Source organism: Orcinus orca, chromosome 13 (genome assembly GCF_937001465.1).
Source record: "Orcinus orca chromosome 13, mOrcOrc1.1, whole genome shotgun sequence".
NCBI classification, from domain to species: domain Eukaryota; kingdom Metazoa; phylum Chordata; class Mammalia; order Artiodactyla; family Delphinidae; genus Orcinus; species Orcinus orca.
The window spans coordinates 78,886,105-78,906,822 of NC_064571.1; the positions used below are offsets into that span (position 1 = coordinate 78,886,105).

General features: G+C 34.9%; 1 protein-coding gene across 1 annotated transcript in view; it reads left to right on the forward strand.

The window, feature by feature from the left end:
- The window catches only part of RAD51AP2 (RAD51 associated protein 2), a 51,328-nt gene extending 36,460 nt beyond the window's left edge, over window positions 1-14,868 (forward strand). The window contains exon 4 of the mRNA XM_012534868.3: window positions 11,430-14,868. The gene's annotated coding sequence lies outside the window, so the exon portion shown is untranslated. The remainder of the gene's footprint in view (window positions 1-11,429) is intronic.
- The last annotated feature ends 5,850 nt before the right edge of the window (window positions 14,869-20,718 follow it).

A 20,718-nucleotide genomic window follows, 5' to 3' on the forward strand; every position in this document is an offset into this window, starting at 1 on the left:
GTATGCAAACTTCCAAGTTAATGTCATCCATTTAACATTATTTAGTTAATCAAAATAGAAAACAAAATATGTAGTAAAGTTGACCTTTAGTTCCATCTAAATGGCCACGTGAAAGGATATTTGTAGAGTCAGCCATCAGTTTGGGAAAATTTTCTAATAACAGAGACATTATACATATTTACATAGACATACAGTAGTTTGTGACAGAATTTATACTACTAAAAATTATCCTTTGCGCTACGGGGACTAGGATATAAAGATACCAGAAGGGTTCTAAATTATATTTTTTCCATATAGTTGTAAAATATATCACTGAAGCTATCCTTCACATATTCCCATTTCATGTTTTTGTTGCTGTTGTTTTTGTTTTTAAGCACGGGCACATGCTATAACAGCAAACTGAGAAGAAATAGTCATTAAACTATTTTACCTATCCGGGGTACGGGCAAAAGAATAAACTCATAATCTAAAAGTCTCTACAATTATGTTTCTGTAATTTAATAAATTTTATAATTTTGAGCACACGTAATTTAAAAAAGAAAAAAAGAAGAAGAAGCCTTGGGCTTCCCTGGTGGCGCAGTGGTTAAGGATCTGCCTGCCAATGCAGGGGACACGGGTTCAAACCCTGGTCTGGGAAGATCCCACATGCCGCAGAGCAACTGAGCCCATGCACCACAACTACTGAGCCTATGCTCTAGAGCCCACGAGCCACAACTACTGAAGCCTGTGCTCCTAGAGCCTGTGCTCCACAACAGGAGAAGCCACCGCAATGAGAAGCCTGCACACCTCAACGAAGAGTAGCCCCCGCTCTCTGCAAGTACAGAAAGCAATGAAGACCCAATGCAGCCAAAAATAATAAATAAATAAATAAATAAAATCAAAAAAAAAAAAAAAGAAGAAGCCTTGAGGACCTCTTCCCTTAACTTCACTCATAACTGTTTACTCAACATCTCTACTGTGAGGTCTAATAGGCATCTCAAACCTAACGTGTCCTGAACTGAGCTCCTGATATTTCCCTGCAAACCCCTCCTCCCACAGGCATTCTCATTTCAGTGAGTGGTAACTTCATTCTTTCAGTTACTCAGGTTAGAGATCTTGGAGTCATTTTTGACATTTTTTTCTCACTACGCACAGCTGGCCCACCGCCAAATCCTGTTGGCTTTAGCTTTTCTTGCCAGGATGATTGCAGTAGGGTCCCAGTTGGTCTCCTTGCTTTTAGTACTTGCTCCCCTTCAATCTATTCTGAACACATTAGCCAGAATGATTCTTTAAGATATGTCATAGCACATCACAACTCTGCTCAAAACTTTCCAAAGGTTTTCTGACTGACTCTGAGAAAACGCCGAAATTCTTACTTTCATGTACAAGGGTATGTGATGATTTGACGCTCTCAATTCCCTAAACTCCTCTCTACTATTTTCCCCTTCTTCATTCTACTGAAACCACACTGACCTTGTTTGTTGGATACATTAGGAATGTCCCTGCCTCAGAGCTTCTTCACTTGCTTTCTTTTCCTGGAATGCTTGTTGCTAAAATATCTGTATAGCTTGCCGGCACCCGCTTCCTTAGAACTTTATTCAAATGTCACTTTCTCAGTGTGGCTTTTTCTTTCTGTTAACATTCATATGCCCCTTCCATGCTTTTATTTTTTCCTCCTTAATACTTTGCCATTAACAATAATGTATTTTACTTATTTATCTTGTTTATTGTCAGCCTTTTTCACTAAATTTTAAACTCTGGGAGGGCAAAAGTTTTTCTTATTTGTCACTGTGTTTCCAGTGCCTAGGAACTGGCTTGACACAATAAGTATTCAATAAGTGTTAGCTGAATGCAAGAATCAACAAAGTGAACAAGAATAGTTTTGTCTTAAATGTATCACTTTGATTAAACTTTTCTTCTTGAGGCACATGGTTCTGCGAGTTCTGGCATTTAAAATTCTCTTCCCTCTTCTTTGCTATACTTTGTTGCATTTTCTTCTTGAGCCAAAGACGTCAAAACAAAGCTTGAATCTAGATCGCTTACTGTGTATCTTTCTTCAGAAATTCGGCTGCTTAGCTTGTCAGAATGTTAAATGTCTTCCTCTTTTTTTTATGAAGATAAAAATAAGGTAGAACAAAGTAAAAGCATATATAATTTCTAAATAATTTTGAAAACAATTATAAAAATACTTCTCAAAATTCAATGTCCTATCTCTTATCCCATTTAAATTTTTTATAAAATCAGTTTAATATATTTAAATTGTCTAAGTACGTATTCCCTTTGCATTAGTAAAAAAAAAAAGCTATTAGAACAAGTTTTTATTTATTTTTGCCTTTTTACTTTTATGTTTTCCTTCAAATAGTCTTTTAAATTTTATTTGTTTTTGAAATGTTAATATCTAGACATGGTACAAAATGCAAAGGATAAAGAAAAAAAAGAAACAGTGAATATAAGTCCTTCTCTTACTTTTTGACACTCAGCGATCCGATTTTTCTTGATGGAGGAAACAACTGTTAACAGTTCCTTGCCCCTACATATTTCTATGAAACAATAACTTTTTATTATTAATAAGCACATAAAGTATTTTTAGTTGTTATCTGTTCTGTAACTATACTTTTTTTACAGAATACTTAATAAATTCAATAATGTATGTATTTCAGCATGTTAAAAATTTGAGATTAAGAGGAGAAAAAACTTAATGCTAAAGAAACTGAAATATGAAAAGTCAAATGGGTTTAGTGTATCTGACATTTTGACTAAAATAACCATTTTTAAAGCAACTATAGTAATTCTGACTTAACTTTTAAAAATAGTCTTAATACCAATTTAACATAATATTTATATTTCAATAAACATAATTTTATTGACATAATTACATAATCCGTATGTCTCCTTCTTCTTAAGAAATCTTTGTGATTGATTCTGCTGCCTGGCTAATTGCCGTTGCCTTTTCTTTCCCTTATGTCATTGCTCTACATTCAGTAGCTCCAATTCCTACTCAGTTATTTTGTAATCTTCCATGTATATATATATATACATATTCCTTCTCTTCTCAGAGTCTTTATTTCTCTTTGTCCTTCCCTGCCTCCTTCACTAGAAAAAACACTCTTAAGAGTCACTGAAGACTTTGGCCATTTTTCAGAGTGCCTTTTCTCTTATTTCTTTGCATTGCTAGCTGCCTAGCACCTATGATACCTTTGCTTTGTGATAATACACTACCTTTTATTTTCCTGACCATACTATTTTTTTTTAACTCTCTGATTTTTAGATAGAAGCAAACTCCAAAGTTTAGCCCATAGACTTTTGCTTTTTACTTCTGTATTGTGTTCCTTAGAAATTTCCTCAATTTGATGGGATCATTTACCATACCAAATTTATGGTTTAGGTGCCAAATTTTATCTTTCTCAAATTCTAATTTCAATTGTATAACAATAATAAAGAAACCTAATATCCATTAGATGTATGCGGTGAGTCAGGAGCTATTCTAAATCTTTACATATATTAAATCATTTAATCCTTAAATAACCTCACAGATTTCTATCTCTGTTTTACATTGTAAGTTTAAATAACTGGTCTAAGTTCAAAAAGTATTAACTGAAAAATTAGAATTTAAACCCAGGCAGCGTGCTTCAGGGCCAAGGTGCCTAACTGCTATCAGATACTGCTCTAATTTCCACATTGCTACAGGTCAATAACTTCAACTCATATCCGAAATCCTATCAGTCATCATTCACTCTTCTACCTGACATTTATTTCGTGCTATCAAATCCTGCTGCTTTCTTTTCCTAAGGAGTTCTCTGACCTATTCATCCTTTTCCATTCTTTTTATAATGTGACTTGACCTAATGTAACTTTCTGGGTGATCACCCCACAGCTTCCCTATAACTAAACTAGTCTGTTAATGCTTCACTTTCTCCAGCTAATATTTTCCCATTTTACTAATGCTCTTTCCACTCTTAAAGTGCTTTCCTCTCTTACCTATTTAAATCTTATCCAGCCTCACATTACAATCTCTATAATGCTTTCTCCAACTATTTGAATGTGTTATAATTACTATGAACCATAAATAACATTAGTGCTTTCTTTAAAAATTCACTCATAAAACATTTATTACACCTGTCATACTATTTATCTCTTCACCTATCTAAGCTTGTGCATAGGCATCATATTAGGAACTTCTTTTTAGTCTCTAGAGCACTTTATCAGTGTCTTGTATTCAAAAACATTTATTGATTACATGCTGAATATTAATATAGCATTTATTTCATGATTTTTTATGCTTGGCTTTGTATTTTTATTGATAAATCTACTAAGTTTGTAGCCTTTTTAGTTTGCAGAAGAGAATATAGCTAAATCCAGTGGGGCTTTTTGACATTTTTGTCTTTGGCTGTTTCTTGCTTACTCTGTCTCCCTCAGAATTTAGGCCAGCTTCAAAGCAGAACCCAACTTTTTCCTCACAAGGCTTGTATAAATGCCTTTTAAAACAAACAACACCTACTTAAATTAATTTACAGACTTTTTTAAAATTAATTAATTAATTTATTTTTGGCTGCATTGGGTCTTCGTTGCTGCGTCTGGGCTTTCTCTAGTAGCAGCGAGTGGGGGCTACTCTGTTGCGGTGTGCAGGCTTCTCATTGCGGTGGCTTCTCTTGTTGTGGAGCACGGGCTCTAGGCACGTGGGCTTCAGTAGTTGTGGCATGCGGCTCAGTAGTGGTGGCGCACGGCTTAGTTGCTCCGGAGAATGTGGGATCTTCCCGGACCAGGACTCGAACCTGCGTCCCCTGCATTGGCAGGCGGATTCTTAACCACTGCGTCACTAGGGAAGCCCCTTATTGTTTATTCTTGATAACGCTGATTTTCAGCAAAACTTTATGAAATTTTTATGTACTTTCACCTATAGGCAAAAATCAATGTTTTATAAAATTATATTTTGTGTCTTTTAAAGTTTGTTTCACAAAACAATACCACACAAATCTACCACTATTCTAAATGCTACACTTGGAATGATTACCCTCAGCATTACTGTTATTGTCATTATCAGCCATCAAGTACCTTTATGAGTAGGACAACTTGCTATAGGACATATGGACTTCGTGTGAATAACCAAAATTTAGAGGCAGCTTATTGTAATGGGGCAGAACAAAGGGTTCTTTCATAGCCTGCTGGGTGGATCAGAGTCTTCCAGCTGCTACTTCATTTTCTAATCAATTTAGTAGCATTTTGCTCAAACATTTTGTATACTTTCACAAAATTTCTCTACACATCTAAATCTCCTCCTATTTTGGGAGTGACAAACTTATGGATAGAAAATTTTAATTTGCATGTTGCAGAGTGGTATAGAAATTAGCTCAATGTATAATTCTGTGTACATACTGATTTATTTCTCTAAAACAGACTTAAATCACATATATTTTTTTAACTTTTATTTAATAATTAAAACTTTTTTGACAGGAAAGAAATTTCTTTAAGTGAACATATTTTGATTAGAATGCCACAAAGTTGGACTTGCATCTAGGAATATTTTCGTAGGTGCTGTATACATAGAAAGTGTAATAGCACCTACGATTCACAAATATACAATGTTATAAAGTTGTATGCAGCTGAACATGTGTTTATCTGAAGAGATATAACCCTCTCATGCTAGATTAAAACTCTTGTTAAGAAATGAGAGTATAGTTTTATAACCATTAACATTTTTATAATACTAACTTAAAAAAATTAATAGACTTATTTCTTAAAATAGTTTTAGATTTACAGAAAAATTAAATAGAAAGTACAGAGTTTTTGTATACTACTACCCACTCCCCCTCCCCAGTTTCCCTGTAACATTTTGTGTTGCTGTGGTATATATGCTATAATTGTTGAACCAAAATTGATACATTAGTATTAACTAAAATTTACAATTTACATTAGAGTTCATACTTTGTGTTGTACAGTTCTGTGAGTTTTGTCAAATGCATAAAATCATGTATTCACTGTTATAATACCATACAGAATAGTTTCACTGCCCTAAAAATCCTCTCTGCTCCACTTATTCACCCCTCTTCACTCCCCCATGCCCACAACTTCTGACAGCCACTCATCTTTTTACTGTATTTATAGGTTTGCCTTTTCGATAATATCATATAGTTGGAGTCATGTTTTACATATTTGCACCCTGGCTTCTTTCACTTAGCAGTATTTATTTAAGGTTCCTATAATCTTAACTTTTCTAGCCAGGGATCTTATATGAGAAGACTTAGGTTTCAAATATCTTAGGCCTTCACCTTCTATCAATACAGTTTCTTTTAGGGAAAAAGGGACTAATTATAGTTCATTTTAAATTGTGGCTGTGTCTACCTATCAACTTCTGAAAGTGTTTCTCTCATAGATTTTCTTTTTGGGGATTCTTTAAAGGAATTACACTGTCAACATTAACAAAAGCTTTTCTTTTTGAACAGAGACATTTCAAAGCACTTTAAGCCATGGCAAAATTGCTCCAAAGGAAGTTTTATCTTCTATTTTGTTAGCAAGAGCTGCACTTAGGAGCCAAAATGCACCAGAGACTAAATGGTCAACATTAAGATGGAGCTGTAAAAGTCTATGCTAGGCCTGGAAAGTTTCTACTAAGTGGAAATCAAAACCACTAACCAATATAAGGGAATATTTTAATGTGTTACTTTTGTGATGTATAATGAATGCCCTATGATGTGCTGCATGGACAACCAAATACTATTAGTAATTCCAATTCTGTGACTATATGAATGTTAATAACCATCAAGTATTAACAGAAGTATGTATTAACAGGTATGTATTTAGACCCAATAAATGTCCATCAGTTTGCCAACTACTGTGTGGAATATTCACGTATATATCATGGTTCCAGATTAAGAGAGTATACAAATTTAGCTAATAAAATCTAAGAGGCAGGTATAGCCATTATTTTGTAATAACTTTAAATGGAGTATAACCTATAAAAATATTGAATCCCTATGTTGTACACCTAAAACTAATATAATATTGTAAATCAATTATACTTCAATAAAAAAAATACACCCACCACCACCCCCAAAAAATCTTAGAGGCAAAATCCATTGAACAACTAATATAATAGGAGATTTGAGATTTCATTCTGACTCTCTCTGCCTGACCTTGAATATGTCATGTAGCCTCATTTGGCTTTCAAATGTTTCTTCATTTGGTATATTGTAATCACTAAAATAACTTCTGATATTCTGTTGTTCTGCAAATGAAACACCCTGTGGGTTACTAATTGGAAATAAAAGGAGAAATACCAAGAGGGAAAGATATTGAATGTAGATAACAAAGAATGTGAAATATTTTTAGGTACTTTAGCAACTTTTAATTGCTATTAAAGGATGATGGAAAAGAAAAAGAATAAAGATTTAGGGTAGTGATCATCATTATCTCTCATGTATCTCGAGTAGGAAGTATATGATCTGTTTCCTAACTCATTCATTTATTCGTGCTCTCAACAAACATTTACTGAGGGCATATGATGAGTTTGGAACTGAATAAATGACCTCATTTCTATAAATCCTCTCATTTGTAAAACTCAGATCGTATTACTCATCATTCTTTCTATACAGGAGCCATCCTTTTAAGGGAACCTACCCATGGAATGGTTTGGGCCTACCTGACTTGTAAGGAACTCCCTCTTAAATTAATTCCTATTCTATATCATAAGAATGATTGCTTGGATTTTCTGAGGTCTTTTATAAAGACAATACTATGGAAGTGATCTGTTTTCCACACCTGAAAAAAGAAGTTTCAGTAGCTCTAAAGTTTGTGATTATGGGGACTAGTGGAGTGAAGTAAGGGTTATGTGATCGATTTTCATGGGACTAACATTAGAGATAATATACATGAAATGTCTAGCACAGCTCCTGGTACATAGCAAGCATGTAATTACTAATAGTTATTATTATTAATATTTTAGAAAGGAGTTTTTATCATCACTTATAGGTTATAAATAAAAAAGTTACTAATAGGGTATCCTGCCTTAAAGGATTCCACATATGAAGCATAGGCTGAGGAATATTTACCCTTATGCTTTGAAGTCTGCATTTGTTTTGAATATTTACTTTCCAGGACACTTTCTTTATTAAGGCACAATTCAACCATTATACATGTTTGGCCAATTCAGTTTAACATGTGTAATGTTCTGTGCCAGGTTCCATGGAAGTCCTTTTACTATAAAACAAATTTAAAAAGGATATAGCAGTTTTTTTATTGCAGTAAAATATGCATAATACAAATTTACCATTTCAATCATTTTTAGGTATACATTTCAGTGACATTAAGTACATTCATGGTGTTATATATAGCACTTTTGAAGTTCTCTTTATTTAAAAATATTTTGCTTAGTTTTCCTTTCTTATCACATGAGTGACATCATAATTTCATAACAACAGAAGGGAAAAAACTCTCATATTTGCAACTCTTTCCAGTTTTTGACTCAAACTGATTTTATGGTAGAATTCTTAGCTATGGCTAACACATTCCTATGTGTCTTTGAAAACTGCTTGGGAATTTGTTAGAAATTGGATGTAAAGTTCCTTTGCTTAACAGCTTTTTCTTACAAAGACAGTATATCAAGGTGATAAGTTTTAAATTGAGATAGAATTATGAAAGTAATTGAGATTATACTTGAAATTAAATTTGCAAAATAGTAACTAGTTTATCATTATCATCCTTATGTGTATTTGTATAGTTTTTGAAAAGTTTATAGTGCATTCTATATTTTGTGTCATTAAATCTTCTTACCAATCCATTTTCATCCCCAGTCCAGATAATGAAACTAATGTTTAGTTTAAGAGACTTTTTCAAGTAAGCAGATTATAAGACTTTAGATCCTAACACAGTACCTGTCACATAGTAAATGCTGTTGAACTGAAATGAAGGCTAATGCTCCTTCCATTAACTTTATAACTGCTGTCTGCTTTAATGTTGCTTTTCTTCTTTTCTTCCTTTTATTCTCCTTTCTTTTGAGTGCTACAGTATGCAAGACATCAGGATAACTCCTGGATATACAATGAATATCAAATTTGGTTGCTCTCATGAGGTTGACAACCTGGTTGGGGAGATACAGGAGTTATACATTTAAAAGTTAAATAAAAATAAAGTCAATTCTCTTTTTTTTCTTAAATCTCACAGACTAAGTAGAAAGGAAGAAATCCAAAAAAGTAGAGTTAAGTATCTAATCATAGTGCATAGAATCTTTTTTTTTTTTTTTTAAAGCTCTGGTTTTCTTTTTTTTTTTTTGAAGATGTTGGGGGTAGGAGTTTATTAATTAATTAATTATTTTTTGCTGTGTTGGGTCTTCGTTTCTGTGCGAGGGCTTTCTCTAGTTGTGGCAAACGGGGGTGACTCTTCATGGCGGTGCGTGGGCCTCTCACTATTGTGGCCTCTCTTGTTGCGGAGCACAGGCTCCAGACACGCAGGCTCAGTAGTTGTGGCTCACGGGCCTAGTTGCTCCGCGGCATGTGGGATCCTCCCAGACCAGGGCTCGAACCCGTGTCCCCTGAATTAGCAGGCAGATTCTCAACCACTGCGCCACCAGGGAAGCCCAGTGCATAGTATCTTAATCTTTAAACGTTAAAACATTTCTGCATGTTTACAATTCTATTTATGAATCTATATTTTGAGTATTCATAATTTAGGGCATTAGCTAAAATTAAAAAAATTTAATGAAAATGTTAAATTTAATTTCCTCAATTAAAAAATATTTTTATATTAAACATTAAAGGCATGGCATGACATTAAGTGATGGTAAGGTTTATGGGCTCTTGATGAACTCTGAATATCTTGTCTCCATTACTCATTAGTTAAATGTTAGCACCTTGCCAGTGCTGGGTTTTAAAAAGAAGATTGCAAATAAATGAGACATTAATAAATCTACCAATACATGAATATTTAACTCAGACATATAAGATTATGTAATAGTTTAAATGTTGCACAAAACAATCCATTTATGTTCATGTCCACATTTCTTGTCACTTTAAACATATATGTATATATTTTAACCATAGTTTTATTTATGCTGAAGCCTAGCTTGACAAACAGGTGGAAAAGTTTCTAAATTTATTACATTGAACATATAATTTAAAAAATTAAAACATGACCTTATTAAAATTTTTTTCAAGTCATCACTGGACAAAATAGAAGTAATGTCGTATTTGACAATGTTCTTATATGTGAGAAATGATTTTATTTAACATTAGTTAGTCCCTAAAAATGAGTTTATGATGAATTGATTATTACCTCATCCCATTCCTAATTGCAGATTTATAAGAGGTAAAATTTATTTAGTGATAGGAGTTCAAAAAACATTTTAAAAGGATTGTTGAATAGATAGATTCAATATTCTTTAAGTTTTAAAATTTTTCACATTCCTTGACCTTCAGCCATGAAAGTCTTTTCAGTTTTGGAAATTCTGACAGAATATGCCTGCCTTAACTTTCTATTCTGAAGCAAAATGGAGAAATAAAAGTATTTCTCCTGATAACTATGTGCTAATTCTCAGTTTCACTGATGTTTAACAGTCTATGTTGAAAGTTCTTCTTTCTGATCTAATACTTAGTTCTTTAAATATTTCCCTCTGACTTGAGTACTATGGGAAACGTGGACCTCTTTCTCTGACATATGGAGACATAATCAGCAGATTGGGTTTTGGTTTTTCAGTAGAAAAGGAGTCGGGCAAGAGATGAAAATAAATGCAACGTTATGACTTTTGGTTACATCATACCCTGCATTTCCAAAAAGGGTGTGAAACAAATAAACTGAAAGCAGAAGCAGCATATTGTAGCAGAAAGAAGCATGGGGTTTTGAAGACAGATAGATCTGGCTGCAACTCATTATAATTTCTTAGATTCTCTGTTTCTTCATCTCCAAATTGTTGATAGTAAGGCCTAACTTTCAAGGTTTTTATCAGAATTATAAAGTTTGTAAGCTGTCCAACAGAGTGCCTGGTACATGGTAGGCATTTAATAAATGATGACAATTAATATTTAACTAAGCACTGTCATGAACAGTTGCTCAAATACTTATTATTATTCATTAATATAAGAATAGAATTAACTTACTAATTCATCCAAAATATTTATTGGGTACTTGCTATGTATAAGGCACTGTTATAGGCACTCAGAATATGTCAGTGAACAAAATAGACAGAATTTTCTGCTCTCATAGATCCTAAATGCTAATCAAGGCAGACATAAACAATAGACATTACAATTAAGTGAATTATATAATATGTTAGAAGATGTTAAATAAAAGCAGAATGGGGTGAGGGAGAGGGGCAATGTATGTGGAGGAGGAGGTTTTAATATTAAGTAGGGTGGTCTGGGTAGGGGTCATTGAAAAATTAAGACTGAAACAAAGACTTGAATGAAATGAGAGAGTAAGATCTGACTTGTGATTAAAAGGATCACTCTGATTGTTGGAAATAGATGGTGGAGAGGAAAGAACAAGATAAAGATCTGCACACACTGAGGAAAAAGGCCATGTGAGGACACGCAGAAAAGGTGGCCATCTGCGACCCACGGAGAGACCTCTCACCAGACACTGACCCTGCTGGCACCCTTATCTGGAACTTCCATTCTCCAGAACTGTGAGAAATAAATTCCTGCTGTTTGAGCCCACTCTGTGGTTTTTTATTATGGCAGCCTGAGCTGAATAACGTAGTTGGTATCAGGAGTTGGTTTTAGACATACTGAATCTGAGATGTTTATTAGATATCTAAGTGGAAATGTTAAGGGTAGGATAGGCTAGTCCGGAGTTTTGAAGCAACACCTGTTTTAGAGATTTAAATCTGGTAGTCAACCGTTTATTGAAGGTATTTAAAACTGTGGAAATGGATGTGATAACCAAGAGAATGAGTGTAGATAGAGGAGAGGACTAAAGATTTAACATTGGGACACTCTGATATTAAAAGATCAATAAAAAGAAGAGAAAATATCAAAGGAGAGGAGAGAAATGCGTGAGCTAATAGAAAAAACAAGGGAGTGTGATATATGGAAAGCCAAGTGAAGAAAGTGTATCACTCCTTTCTTAATGAAGAAAATGGACATGTGGACACAGTGGGGGAAGGGGTGATGGGACGAACTGGGAGATTAGGATTGACGTATATACACTACCATGTGTACAATTGATAGCTAGTGGGAACCTGCTGTATAGCACAGGGAGCTCAGCTCAGTGCTCTGTGATGACCTAGATGGGTGGGAGGGAGGTCCAAGAGGGAGGGGATATATGTATACATATAGCTGATTCACTTTGTTGTACAGCAGAAACTAACACACCATTGTAAAGCAACTACAGTCCAATAAAAAAAATGTACTGCAAAAAAAAAAAAGATTGACAATTGAGCTTAGCAATGGCTTAGCAATGTGGAGATCACTGATGATGTTGAGTGGAATGGTTTCAGTGCAGCAATGCGGCAAAACTTGATTGGCATGAGTTTAAGAAAGAGTGGGAGAGAAATAGGCCACAGTGAATACCAGAGGCTTTTAAAGGAGTTTTGCTGGAAAGGGGAGCAGAGAAATGGGGGTAGTAGCTATAGGGGAAGAGTGAAAAGAGGATTATTTTAAACATGGGAGAAATGATAGTTTCTTTGTATGCTGATGGAGAATAAAGAGCATAAAATTGATGTAGGAGAGAAAGGGAAGAATTGCTACTTGTCTACGAGTAGGCAAAAAGAGATGGTTATCTAGTGAACTTGAGGGAGATTGGCTTTAGATAGGAGCTTACAAGTTTATTATTTCTGCTAACAGGTGAGAAGGCAGGTATGTGTAGATGTGATGGTGAAAGTCTCTGGATGTTCTCTTTTGATTATTTCAAATCCTTCATAATATAGGAAACTGATTATATGCTGAGATTGATGTTTATAAAGGAGGTGTTCGTAGGATTTCCAAAGAGAGAAGAACATCTGAAATAGTTGTCTAGGAGAGTAGGAGAATCAGTAGACCAAGATCTATGGGTTTTTTGTCTGGCAATATTAGTGTCCCATTTGAGGTTCATGGTTGAATTTTAAAGTAAGAGCAGTCATGTGTGGAATTGCATTTTCCTCCAGTCATGCTCAGCTTCATGTGTTCAGACTTAGAGTTGGTAGAGGATTGGATATAACCAGTGGCATAAATTTCACCAAGCAAATTCCCATCAGTGAGAGAAGGGCAAGGAATATAACAAGGATTAATTATCAGGATTAACTATGTAATCTAAACCGGGTGAGGAGAAGAGTAAGGACATCAAAAGGAATGAGGGACCGTGAAAGAGTGGTAGGATTAATGACTTGGAAGTCCCAGTGGAATCAAAGGATTATTGGGTTTGGAAGACTATAGGAAATGAGCTTGCAAGATAGGAGATTGTGGCAGAGAATAAGATGTATGAAACTGAGATTGTGGAGAGATTGCTGTGTCTAGGATCTGGCAATGGGAACAAGTGACTGAGGTAGTACGAGAAGATTATTATTATAGGAAAAAAATCAAGTAACTAACAGGTTGGAGTGCCAGGAGAATTTATTTAAATGTACCCTGAAATTACCACAAATATGAAAGGAGTAGTATTAGAGAGTGATGGTGAGCCAGGCTAAAATTGTTCAGAAGTGAGGGGTATGACCTAGGGACTTCAGATGACAGCAATAATGTTGGTTTAGAGGGTGAATTTGATAACCTGGTTTCAAAGCTATGGATTTTTAGGAAGGAGGTAGGGCAAATTCTTGAAAGCTGCAATGAAAACATGAAGGACATTTACCCTACTTCAGAATCAGTGGTAGAAGTGCCATGGGAGAAACACCAGCCTCCTTTTGAGAAGGCTGCAGGGGAAGCAACGTTTTTAGGGGAGAGCCAAGTTTCCCTCAGTCCAGTAAGGTAGAAAAGGTTCAGCAAGAGGCTGACACGTTTGAGAAGAGATTCATGGAGCAGAAATAAAAAGACTGATGCTGGCTGGAAATTGATTGGAGTTATTGGAGACTGTGAGATAACTGAGCATGCAGAGGAGGAAGAGTGGATGGGGGAGAAACTGAGGCCAGTTTACCTGTGCTTAGCACTCTCAACAGCTTCATGGAATGTATCCCAGACTGTGCCTTCCACCTCATGTCTGCTCCTATTCTGTCTTGTATTTTAAGCCACACAGTGAATTTATAAATAAATTAACTATCACTTTCTCACTAAAAATGACACGCTTAGAATAATGGGCATTCTCAGAAAGACCTGCAATCCTTCCCAGTTTTCCTTGAGTGAAATTTGTGTCAGTACCCTACCTATTCTTTCCGTTAGCTTTAGGTGAAGAGCATCCATACCTTCCCCTTCCCCAGCAGGAGAGAGACCCTCCATGCTCAAGAGTTTCTTGTTCTGTCTAATATTTATCCCATATTCACATCCCCTTCTTTCAGATCACCCCATTATGATCAAGAATAAGGGGTCAGGGCCCTGGACTCCTTATGAAAGGCTAGAAGGGAGAATCCCCACAGCAGTGTTGCAGGTTGTTACTGAGTCTCCAAGCTTGGCAAGAGGTTAATGACATTCCTGTTTTGTTGCTTTCTATATTTATTGCTTTATGGGTAGACCATGTGGCCTATACTATTTCTACATTTTGTAGTGTATTGAGATTTTCTTCGTGGCCTAGTACATGATTAATTTTTATAAATATGCCATAGACATTTAAAAATAATGTGTATATTTTAGATGTTAGGAACACAGTTCAATGTCGAAAAAGTCTAGCCTTGTCATTATAGAATTACAATTCTTCTTTTGTGTGTGTACTTCTTTCAGCTTCTGAGAGGTGTATGTTAAAAGTTTTCATGATTTAATTTTTGTTGAATCTCCTTGGATCTAACTTTTTTCCATTATATAATTTGTTATTGTGTTGTTTGGTGAATAAAATTTAAATTCTTTTGAGGTATTTTATATTTTCTCAATATAAAATTTCCCTTTTTGTCACATTGATTTTTGCCCTACCTCTGCTTAGATATTAACAATGCCATTCTTGATTTAAATTTGGTATCATTTGACAGGAATATCTTGATATTTCCATTCTTTTCAATCTCTTTGTGTCATTCCTTTAAAATATTTTAAAATATTTTAAATATTAAAAATAATATATTTTTTGATTAAAAATAAAATAAAACTGAATTTTCCATTTTGCTTTTTTTTAAAACCTCATGTGACAGTCTTCTTAGAATGTGGGAATGTGATGCATTTCTACTTACTGTAATTACTTATATGTTTTCTCTTTCCTGCCATCTTCTTTTGTCTCTTCCTTTTATTATGCTTTCTTATTTGCCCATATTTAACTCACTTTGTGGCTTGTCCTGGTTTGATAATTTTTCCCATGTTTTTCTCCTTCTAGTGCTTTAAAAATTTGAGAGCCACTATTTTCGTGCTACTTTTAAAATTTCAACATATATGTATTTAAACATATGTTTTCCTATTAACATAGATAACTGAACAATACATATAAAACTTTCTCCCTTTTATCCATTTAAATAAGATGAGATTTTTAGGATACCTTTTCTTTGCTCTTGAGCACTTCCTTCCCCCTACACAATGATCTTGAATCATCTGCAGTTTTTCAGTTTTTTAAATGCCTATTATGTTTTTATAACTCCTTTCTTAACAATTATATATGTAATATATATAAAATACATGATTACATAATAATATACATGTATATCTTAACTGTATTTTACTTCATAAGCATATTATCAACAATTATTTGGATAGAAATATACATTTTGCTTGTTTCTCTGCTTGCTCATGCATTTTTCTTTCTGTGAATTTTTATTCTTCTTTTCCTTTTGTTTGTTTGTTTTGCAGAATTATGATTTCCAGAATTTTTTTTCAGAAAGGATAATAGGTGGCATAGTGCATTACTGCTGTTTTAGCTGCCTACTATGTCTCCTACCTTCTTATGGCAATAACATGCTTTTCTTTAGAAATTTGCTCCTCTAGCAGTAGCCATTTGATGTGACCCTTGTGGCGCTGTAAGTCACTATACTCTATGTCTGTGACCACAGACATGGGTATCTGATCGATGTGTAGCCCATCATAGTACAAGATCACCTGGAGCACAGGGAGTTTTTAAAAGAGGTGGCTCAAGTCTGATCAGTCTTTCCAGGGGATTTATATATACTGATGCAGTTTTGATTTGTTTTTACTAGTGGGATGATATAAAATCAGACTAGTTCCAACCATGTTTTCTTCTTTTCCCACAATTTGGAGGAGGAATATATTCAGTAGGAGAGAGAATGATGCCACAGACTGAAAAACAAACAAACAGATCGAGGAGAAAAAGAGAGAGGAAGAGTTGATGATAATAGTTGAGACTCTGGGCACAGTCAGACCTGCATGACCCCCTTTCTTCCCAGTTGTTTGAGCCAATAGAGTCCCTCTTCTTTTTTTAAGACTTATTTATTATTTATTTTTGGCTGCATTGGGTCTTAGTTGTGGCATGCGAGATCATTCGTTGCGGCACGTGGGTTTTCTCTTCAGTTGTGGTGCGCAGGCTCCAGGACGCATGGGCTCTGTAGTTTGTGGTACTCAGGCTCTCTAGCTGAGGTGCCTGAGCTCAGTAGTTGTGGCGTGCAGGCTTAGTTGGCCCCCGGCATATGGGATCTTAGTTCCCTGACCAGGGATCGAACCCGCGTCCCCTGCATTGTAAGGCTGATTCTTTACCACTGGACTACCAGGGAAGTCCCTTTAAAAAAAAAAAAAAATATATATATATATATATATATATATATATATATTTATTTATTTATTTATTTACACTGCAGTGGGTCTTAGTTGCAAATAGAGTCCCTCTTCTGTTTAAACTTATTTGAATTAGATTTATTTCATTTACACCTGAAATAATCTTAACCAATGCAGGTAGAAAACTTTCTGAGTTCTTGCATGTTGAAAAGCGTCTTTATTTTGTCCTCATACTTGAATGATAGTTCATCTGGGCAAAGAATTTTACCCCCTGTAGACATTTCTCCATTCCTCTCCAGTTTTATTCTTGTCCAAAGACTTATTGCTATCTTAAAGATTATTGTGTTTAGTTACTTATTATGTTTGTTGTTTCTAATGTTTAGAGAGGACAAACCAAATAAACATCACCCTTTACAGATTTTTGCTTTAACAAAACATTTCTACCTGGCTATACATGAAATAGGTTCACTTATTTATTTTTCACCAGCTAAGGTGATTTAAAGTAGATATTTTCAAGCCTATATTCAGGTTTTAGTTCTGAATGCTTTATAAATATGTCACATATTTCTTGGATTTGGGGACTTCAGAATTAGATCCAGTGTTTGGGAATCTGACTGATCCTGAATATCATGGGAAGATTATTTTATAATTCTTAAATCCTATACTTAACTTATGAATATCAGTTGTGCTTGCTTTAAGAAACAATTGATATTTTGTTGATTCAGCTTTTATTATTATTCAATAAAAGCTTATTCAGCTTTTTATCTTCTGTGATTTCTTGGTCTTGTTCTATTATTCTCACACAGAGTCTGTCCTCTTCTATGTGTTTATCCACAACAAAAAGTGACACTTGATGGTTTCTGCTCTTCCAATATCAGCTAAGCACTTTATAAGCCTGAGAAGCTATAAAACACTGATATAGAAAGTTTTGATCTATCTCCTAATACTTTGGTGAAAATTTAAGAAAAGAAAGTAAAGTGAGTCTTCTTTTGGTTTTATGTTGGTTTAGGAAATATTATAATGTAATAAGGAAAAATGATATTTTAATGAAGCTAGGTCTTATTCCATTCAGCTTTTGGTAGCTTATAATTGAATTCATTTGTAAAAGATTACTGATCCAAAATATTTCATGCAATTGATGAACTACAGTATTAGACTTTGGGCTTTGGGAAGGCTATAGTGAAGGCAGGGACCAGGGCTTCTGGACCTTAACTGCTTTTTTCTAATTACTGAGAAAAAGAACTTCTTTTACTAGTCAGAGTAGGTCAATGTTACTCGAATAGTCACTAGCTCTTAATACTCATGGGCTTTCTTTTAGCAGCAGGCTTCATGGTAGTCATAGCCTAGACCCCTGATATTGGCACTTGAGTACACAAAAGAATTATCTAAACTTGTTGAAAATGTATAATTCTGAATCTTAACTTCAGAGATACTTACTCATTAGGTTTGGAGAAGATACCAGGAATTTGTGTGTGTGTGTGTGTGTATTTATGTGTGTTTTTGACAAATATCTTTTTTTCTTTTTCTTAAATTGAAGTATAGTTGATTTACAATGTTGTGCCCATCTCTGCTGTGCAGTACAGTGACTCAGTTATACACATAGAGACATTCTTTTTTAATATTTTTTTCCATTATGGTTTAACACAGGATATTGAATATATAGTTCCCTGTGCTATACATTAGGACCTTGTTGTTTATTCATTCTAAATGTAACAGTTTACATCTACCAACTCCAAACTCCCAGTACATCCCTCTCCCTCTCCCCCTCCCCCTGGCAACACAAGTCTGTTCTCTATGTCTATGAGTCAGTTTATGCTTTGTAGATAGGTTAATTTGTGCCATATTTTAGATTCCACATATAAATGATATCATATGGTATTTGTCTTTCTGACTTACTTCACTTAGTATGATAATCTCTAGTTGCATCCATGTTGCTGCAAATGGTGTTATTTAGTTCTTTTTTATGGCTGAGTAGTATTCCACTGTATGTGTGTGTGTGTGTGTGTGTGTATATATATATATATATATATATATATACACCACATCATCTTTATCCATTCATCTGTTGATGGACATTTAGGTTGTTTCCATGTTTTGGCTATTGTGAACAGTGCTGCTATGAACATAAGGCTGCATGTATCTTTTTGAATTATAGTTTTGTCTGAATATATTTCCAGGAGTGGGATTGCTGGATCATATGGTAATTCTATGTTTAGTTTTCTGAGGAACCTCCATACTGTTTTCCATAGTGACTTTACCAACTTACATTCCCACCAACAGTGTAGGAGCGTTCCCTTTTCTCGACACCCTCTCCGGCATTTGTTATTTGTTGACTTTTTCATGATGGCCATTCTGACTGGTGTGAGGTGGTACCTCACTGTAGTTTTGATTTGCATTTCTCTAATGATTAGTGATGTTGAGCATCTTTTCATGTGCCTACTGGCCACCTGTATGTCTGCTTTGGAGAAATGTCTATAAGTTCTTCTGACCATTTTTTGATTGGGTTTTTTTTTGTCGTTGTTGTTGTTGAGTTTGCGTATTTTGGAGATTATCTAGCCCTTGTGGGTCACAACATTTTCAAATATTTTCTCCCATTCTGTAGATTGTCTTTTCATTTTATTTTTTTTATGGTTTTCTTTGCAGTGCAAATCTTGTAAGTTTGATTAGGTCCCATTTGTTTATTTTTGTTTTTATTTCTACTGCCTTGGGAGACTGACCTAAGAAAACATTGGTACAATTTACGTCAGAGAGTGTTTTGCCTATGCTCTCTTCTAGGAGTTTTATGGTGTCACTTGACAAATATCTTAAGTATCAATAGTTCTGATACTGGTTTTAAAAAGGCCAGTTTGAAACCTTTCTAGATGTTAGCACTAGGTGGATTTTCCCATGCACCAAAAACCTGCCTGCCTGTAATAATAAGCTTCAAATACCAGCTGGTGTTCAAGGACAGTTCTGACTCCAATGGCTTCCATATTGTACTGCTAACTTCAATCTTATCTCTGACACCTCTAGACTTGGTGTCCATATGTGCTTTTTCCAGAATTTGGATTTTGGCCTCTTCTCTACTGGCTGTGGCTTGACTTACCCAGTAATATAAGTGTCTTCTGTTCCCTCAAGTACTTTGTACTTCACAGAACCAGTGACCTACCCTGGCCACTGGGCTGGGCTTAGTTTCCCTTAGAGAATGGTGAGTCAGACAGCAATAATGTCATTATAAATTCTGGTGAGATTATGGACGATTATTATCTACATTTTCACACTTGTACTTTCCTAATGAACATGAATTACTTCTATGAAAATTCTAACACAACAAAAAAATTAGAAAAATGTTCACATCCTGAAATATCACAGGTAGTTCTAGCCAGAGGAGGACCATGTGAGAAGAACTGTAACAGTTTTGGTACAACTGGTTAGGTCATTTTTCCAGTGTAGCTTCTCTCTTCTGAGCATTTCCTATCTTTCAGTGCCATATAAGATTTCTTAGGGCACATAATGGACTCATTATAGCAGTTTATTTCTCCTTGCTTAATTTCTTTTGACCTATAAAGTGAGTCTTTCTCTCCCTTATCAGCTCTCCTCTTGAATCCTAGGACCATGACATTGACCTTTATAGCTTATGCTACAGTTTTGTGGTGTCAGTTTGATCATGTCACTTCCCACCTCCACCCTCTCATCAAATCCTCAGTTTAAACTGCTTCAGTGGTGTCCTATTTTTTGTAGAGACTGAAGTCTGTAACATGGTCTTAAACGTGTATTCTCATCTTTATTTGCTTCTCCGGCCTTCGTTTTGCACTCCCACCATTTTCTTCCCTCTCAGCAGAGATTGCACAGGCTCTTTCTTTTGCTTGGAACTTGGCGCCCCTCTCCTCCCTTCTTCGCTTATTTAATTCCTACCCATCTCTTCAGTTCTCACTCACATCTTGGACAAATGTTCCCTGACTTCTGAACAAGGAAAACCTTCCTATTTTAATTCTCATGTTAGCCTGTATGCCTCCTTCCTGAAACTATAATTTTATATTTATTTGTGTGATTATTTTAGTGGTGTCCACCA